Raw genomic sequence first — 7468 nt, forward strand, 5'->3', positions numbered from 1 at the left:
TTTAGATTGTTCACCATGGGGTGACAGTATATATTACAAATATGATCTGGCTGAAATAGAAAATATGAATGGATTATTATCCTGATAGGGGGAATAGTAAGTCCCCAGATCATACTGTTAGGGGTAGAATTTTTTTTTCTGAGGAGTAGTTCTTTACTACAATTGTCTCTGGAGCTAATCAATGTTTATTTGATTGTTCCCCTTGATTTTCATCTCCTCCATCATGAATTCTCAGTCATTTATCTTGGTGGCAGGGTTAAGGTCTGCTTGAAGAAAACTTCACAGGAGACCTAGGTCAAGCAGAAAACCCCTCTGAGGTTTTTAGTTTTATTTTAAATGATTCTAGCACAGCTAAAATGCCTCAAAACCAATCACTGTCTCTGACCCATTCCTTAAACATTAATTTGAAACAAAACAAACAGCCCCACCACCAGCTATCTATAAACACAAATCAATAAACAGCACTTTTCTATCTCCCTATCCTGCCTTATAGACAGCTAACTTTCTCTTCCTTAACGCCAGCGTAGGCGTTTAAAGGTTCTGAGCCTAACAAGGCTCAACTGCACCTAATTGCCTCCCAGTTTGGCATGCCACCCTGATCTGTGTCTGATAACTTCTGCTGGGATTAAGTTAGAAACATCACTGCATTATCTGGCTTTGTGATGACTTGCCTATATATACCAGTGGGGGTAGAAGCCATCTTAACTGCAGGGTCCCCTGCAGGGATCAATTAAAAATACTTGTAAACATGTCTTATAAGCACCAGTACTAGCTATTTGGCCTCACCCTTGAGCCATTTTTGTTCAAGCACTAGCAGGGTTACCGTGGCAGCTGCATTTGATAAGAACTGGTGGGGAAGGCAGCCAGGCACCCAGTTTTTCCTATGTCATGAACTGCTAAGTGTCACTGTTCACAGTGTCTATATGAACTTGGGAAATGTATCCCTTTGAATGTTATAATTTATTTCACAAATAACCCACAGAATGTTTTTGCTTTTCTTATTGCCTTTCTTTTGGAAAGTGAGGAGGCAAAATGACAGAAAGGGGGCACTCCCATAGGCAGATCAGTGCAGAGGGCCTCAGGAAGGCAACACAGACTGTTATTAGCTGCTAAGTTTTACAAGGAGGACCCCTAAATAATATGACTACCTTTTAGTCAGAAGGGGGGGGGGTAGGAATAGTAAATTAGTGCCTTGAAAACTTCTTTTCAGCAGCTGTTCCACTGCACAAATGACCTGGCTTTTAACAATTGTGAAGTGTCATTCACAATTGTGAATTGTGGGGGAGGCATAGCTCAGTGGTTTGAGCATTGGCCTGCTAAACCCAGGGTTGTGAGTTCAATCCTTGAGGGGGCCACTTGGGGATCTGGGGCAAAATCAGTACTTGGTCCTGCTAGTGAAGGCGGGGGGTTGGACTCAATGACCTTGCAAGGTCCCTTCCAGTTCTAGGAGATAGGATATCTCCATTTAGTTTAAGTCATGCCACATCCTTTCAGTTAGTTTAGTAGCATCAGAAAAAAAATGAGTTTATCTCTCTGCGAAGAGATGTTGCTTTCTCGACCCTATGTCATCATTTGTTCCTCAGCATGTGAGAGGCAGACAGGGAGTTGGACTAGGGGGAGCTATATTAACAACAGCAAAGTTAGCTCATTTTATGTAATTAGTTGTGTGTTTAACCATTTTATTTTCAGTTTGTTTTACCTCCTGCAAATTAACTAAGTTCTCTTAGCACCATAGGGAATAAACCAAATGTTTTTTTCCACACACAGTTTAAAAGGGACTTTCTCTTATTAACCACAAGACTCCTGTAAGGAAGTGAACAGTCACTTCTCTAAGGATATTTATGACAAAATAATATACTTTTGATAAGAGCAAAATGCCACTGATATTTCCAGCTGTGTTATCCTAAATAGTTAGCATTATGTAGCAACTATTTGAAGCTACAATACAGGATGTACTCTCATTTTTCAACTCATAAATGCACACAAATAGGACAATTGTTTTAAATTGCACTTTTGTCTCATAAGTGGTTTCTAAAATAAATATTCTTAGGAATCCATTCTGAATGCCTGCAAGTATGGAGATACTGTATGTTTTACCACCCTCTATTTCTTCTGGTCTCAAGCACCTTGTAAGGAACAACTTTGCTTGTTCATAGTAAGCACAGATCACTAAAATACCATTATAAGAGCACCCAGCCTCTCCCATTATAATAAGCTGGTGTAATAAGCTGGTACAATAAGCATATTTTTAGTATGTATTGCTCTTAGCACCTTTCCAAAAAGGCATAAAAGATAGTTAGCATTATGCCCATTTAACCATAGATTTTCTGATATTTCACCACCAGGAAGGGAAGTGATGGGACATTTCATCCTCCTCCATTTTTTGGTGATATTTCAGGAATAGGAATGAGTTACTTAGGTTTCCTTAATGCTTTAGGAGCAGTGGTTTTGCAATACAGGACAACACTTCTAGTTTAGGTATTCTAGCTTCCTCCCTTTAGCAGTGGTCAATATCTGATGTTTCAGAAGAAGACAAATATTAGAATCCCATAATATAGATTGCCAACTATGGAATAACGTACATGGTGGTGTGGTAATTAGAAAGAAATATTATATTACATGTGTTGTTATTAATGATGAGGATAGGATGGAAATTTGATTGCTCAGGAATAATGAAGGAACACCAAAATGTCCATTTCTATGGTCCCTTTTCTGCCCTTAGTCATGCTTTAAGTTCCAGACTTCAGTGATCTCATTATATATCATAGACTCTCTTTCAAGAATAAAAAGGTTTGCTGAATGCCAGATTTTACTTTGTTTGTCAGAAAGGACTTTTCTTCAAAACTTAGACGATTAATCAAATACAAGGATGACCAGCAGATAATTACATTTATAATGAAATGCAAGAAAGACAGAGAACAAATAAGCTCTTGGATCAGACTAAGTCTAATATATGTTCACAATCAAATTCACTCTGTTAATTTCTCAGCCGTCTTTTATTTTTTCAACAGAGGAATATAATTATCTTAGTCGCATTAAGATTTAATCAAAGCAGAAAAGCCTATAGTTTTATAAATGATGATTTTTCTATTTAAAATCACATAATATTTTATCTTCGGTTTCTTTAGTCCTTGTCAAACATTTTATGTGCCCTTATGTGGTCCCATTTAGATTTGTTGCTTCCCAGTACCTAGTACAAGTTAAATTCTTTTGGAGCATATTGTATTCTCATTTGATGCATGGAGATTTCTAGGCATATTTTCCATTAGATCTTTTGAATAAAAAGGATTTGGTAGTTTAGGAGGTAAAAAGAGATTGTCAGAAGAGGACTTGTTAGGAAGAGAGAGAGAGAGGAATCAGCAGTTGTGTTGCTTTTTTGAGGTGTCCAGAGAGGGATGGATTGCTCTTCATTCTAAAGTTTAAGGTCCAGATGTTCAGAATAGTTTGGTGTCAAAATGCACTTCTAATGTGCACACAAGTGGTCACAGTTATTTATTTGTGCATGTGAACATCATTTATTTGTTTATTTATTTATTTAGTGCTAGTACCTTGGAGGCCCAGCGTGGACCAGGACCCAATTGTACTAGGCAACATATAAACACAGAACAAAGAACAACCCTGCCCCCAAAGAACTTCCAGTCTAGGTATAAGTGCCATTATAAATAATAAATTGGTCACAGAGGTGCATACATAGCCACCCATTTGGAGAAAGCTGAAGGGAAAGTCCCTTCTCTTTCCAAAACCATTTCCCTTTAATATTCAACCCTTTATTCCTTTTCCACATACTTCCTCAACTGGCCCTTTGATCTGTCCATTCATGTTGGGTTTAGACATCATTGTTTTCACTTCTTTCACCAAATCATAGAAATAGGGCCAAGAGTCATGTTAGTCAAACAAAAAAATTCTTTCAATAGATTAGCTTTGTTTAAAGGAAAATAAAAAGTTCTAGAGATCCTACTATACTTCAGGAAATAATTTTAACTTTTATTTCTGAGACAGCTGTGGCTTTAAAAAGCATATTTCAGCATATAGGTAGTAGGGCAAAGTGATTGCATTTGGGTGGAATTAATTACTACTCATGGTCATAACCAAGTAAAAACAGAATTAACTCAGGACTTTCTTTATTAGCTTCTGCCTGTGCACACATGGATGTTACTCCCTCCCTCCACCCCATTATGTAAATTGCACAGTCTTGTGCTGCAATATGTAACTGGAAATCAGCTCCAGAATATTTGATAGTGAAATTCACTGATGCAGTTTTCTTCTTCACTGTGTTATCAGGAAAAACATAATAGAAAATAAATAAATAAAAGGATAGAGAAGATGAGTCAGAGGTAGAGATTGAAGACTTGAAACCAGATGTTATATGGAACAGTCACATAGCATATAGTATCCTCACAGTTGGTGGGTATGGGTGGAAATTGTTTCCATATTAGCCCTTGTCCACTATATTGTTCCAGCTTCCAAGAAGTCCCAGATTGTTGGACTTCTGATGTGGGCTGATTCTTCAAGAGGAGAAAAGTGTAAACTCAGAAACAGAGTAACAGACTTCCAGTCTGTTTTACCACAACCGTTTATACTCTTAAATAAAGGCAGCAGAGCCACAGCAAAGCATCAGGAAGATAATTCCCCTTTCAGTACTCCAGCCACCAGTTCAATACCTTCATCAAGCAGCAGCAACTTCTCTATCTGGTCTTCACTCCAAATCCAACTGGCCAAGATTTTAAAAAGTGACCGGTTGTCACATTTTGGGGTGCAATCCAGACCATTTGGCGGTTGGGCCACTGCTTGTCCTGTAACCCTAAGTGCCTTAAAATGCCCTGCTGTTGTAGCTTTCTGTCTGGATGGTCTTGGCCAGCATAAAAACATGCACTGATTGTCTCTGTGATAAGCAGCCCTAGTTCAGTAACTCTGAATCCAGCAGCCTACTTGTTGCACCACAGCCACACTCTAGTCTCCACCAGCCTCGGTTACTACCAGACAAATGGCCCCAACACATCCCTAGTCCTGAATTTCCCCAAAACTGTCTGCCTCTACTGGAACATTTAGGCCTGGTCTACACTACGACTTTAATTCGGATTTATCAGCTTTAATTCGAATTAACCCTGTAACCGTCCACACAACGACGCCATTTAATTCGATGTAAAGGGCCCTTTAAATCGATTTCTGTACTCCACCCCAACGAGCGGAGTAGCGCCAAAATCGATTTTAGCAATTCGAATTAGGGTTAGTGTGGCCGCAATTTGATGGTATTGGCCTCCGGGAGCTATCCCACAGTGCATCATTGTGACCGCTCTGGACAGCAATCCGAACTCGGATGCACTGGCCAGGTAGACAGGAAAAGCCCCGCGAACATTTGAACTTCATTTCCTGTTTGCCCAGCGTGGAGAGCACAGGTGACCACAGATACCTCATCAGCACAGGTAACCATGCAGGCTGATAATCGAAAAAAAGCACCAGCATGGACCGTGAGGGAGGTACTGGATCTGATCGCTGTATGGGGAGAGGATTCAGTGCTTGCAGAACTTCGTTCTAAAAGACGAAATGCAAAAACTTTTGAAAAAATTTCCAAGGGCATGATGGAGAGAGGCCACAATAGGGACTCTGAGCAGTGCCGCGTGAAGGTCAAGGAGCTCAGACAAGCCTATCAAAAAACAAAGGAGGCAAACGGTCGCTCCGGGTCAGAGCCGCGGACATGCCGCTACTACGCCGAGCTGCATGCAATTCTAGGGGGGGCTGCCACCACTACCCCACCTTTGTTCGTGGATTCTGGGTCGGGGATAGTCTCGACGCCTGAGGATTCTGCCGATGGGGTAGAGGAGGAGGAGGAGGAGGATGAGCTTGCAGAGAGCACACAGCACTCCATTCTCCCCAACAGCCAGGATCTTTTTATCACCCTGACTGAAGTACCCTCCCAAGCCTCCCAAGCCAGTACCCAAGACTCTGACCCCATGGAAGGGACCTCAGGTGAGTTTACCTTTTAAAATATAAAACTTGTTTTAAAAGCAAACGGTTTTTAATGATTACTTTGCCTGACTTTGCATTCGCGGTCAGTTCAGCTACTGGAAAAGTCTGTAGCTACTGGAAAAGTCTGTTAACGTGTATGGGGATGGAGCGGAAATCCTCCAGGGACATCTCCATGAAGCTCTCCTGGAGGTACTCCGAAAGCCTTGCCAGAAGGTTTCTGGGCAGTGCATCCTTATTCCCTCCTCCATGGTAGGACACTTGACCACGCCATGCTTGCAGCAAGTAATCTGGTATCATTGCCTGACAAAGCCTGGCAGCGTATGGTCCCGGTGTTTGCTGGCATTCAAGCAACATCCGTTCTTTATCTTGTTGTGTAATCCTCAGGAGAGTGATATCACTCCTGGTAACCTGGTTGAAATACGGGAACTTAATTAAGGGGACAGAGGTGGCCGTTCCTACTGGGCTGTTTGCCTGTGGCGGAAAATAAATCCTTCCCTGCAGTTAGCCAAGCGCAGATGGGAAATTGGCCCTGAAGTTTTCCGTGTTTGGCTAGCAGGGATCTTCCCTGTTACCAGCCACGCGGTGGGGGGAGGGTACCGTGATCATCCCAGAGAATTCATGGCGAGGGGGGGGGTCGCCGGCGGGGGGGGGGGGTAGTTTGGTGCCTGCAGGGATCTTCCCTGATACCAGCCACGCGGTGGGGGGAGGGGTACCGTGATCATCCCAGAGAATTCATGGCGGGGGGGGGGGGGTTAGTTTGTTTTCTGGTGCTGCTGAATGTTAACAGAAAAACCGCAGCACTCTACTTGCCTGAAGGGGCCCAGACAAGCCCCCCCACAGTGCCCCCCCCCAACTGGCTGAGATTGGCCAGGCTTCTGCAGCACTCTACAGGCTATGCTTGGTATGTGGGAAAGGAGGGTGCAGAAGCTGTAAAACAATGGCTTACCATGGCCGCATGCAAGCCGAATTCTGTTGCCCAGACCTGTGATCTCTAGCAGCAAAGCCACAAGCACTCAGCATTAAGAGGCAAAATGCGACCTTGCACAGAAATCACATGTGCTATGTAATGTGAACAGTGTTGGTCACCGTGAAAGAGTATAAGCATTGTCCTGCAAAATGTAGCTTTTAAAACAATTCTCTCTTTTTTCCCCTCCCTACAGCAGCTGCAAATTCCTCAAGTCTCCCTCCTCCATCCCGAAGGTTATCACAGATAAGGCGTCGTAAGAAGAAGACGCGGGAGGACATGTTTTCTGAAATTATGCAATCCAGCAGGAGTGACAGAGCTCATCTGAATGAGTGGAAGGAAACAGTTTCAAAGTATAGGAAAGAAGTCAGTGAACGTGAGGAGAGGAGGGACCAACGTGAGGAGAGGAGAGACGATCGAGATGAGAGATGGCGGCAGGAAGACCAGAGGATGAAGGATGCAACGCTGGGGCTGCTCTGGTGGAGGTTCAGGAACGGCTGCTGGAAAACAGACTGCCGCTTCAGCCCCTGTTCCACC

The sequence above is a fragment of the Malaclemys terrapin genome, chromosome 4 (genome assembly GCF_027887155.1).
Source record: "Malaclemys terrapin pileata isolate rMalTer1 chromosome 4, rMalTer1.hap1, whole genome shotgun sequence".
Classification (NCBI taxonomy): domain Eukaryota; kingdom Metazoa; phylum Chordata; order Testudines; family Emydidae; genus Malaclemys; species Malaclemys terrapin.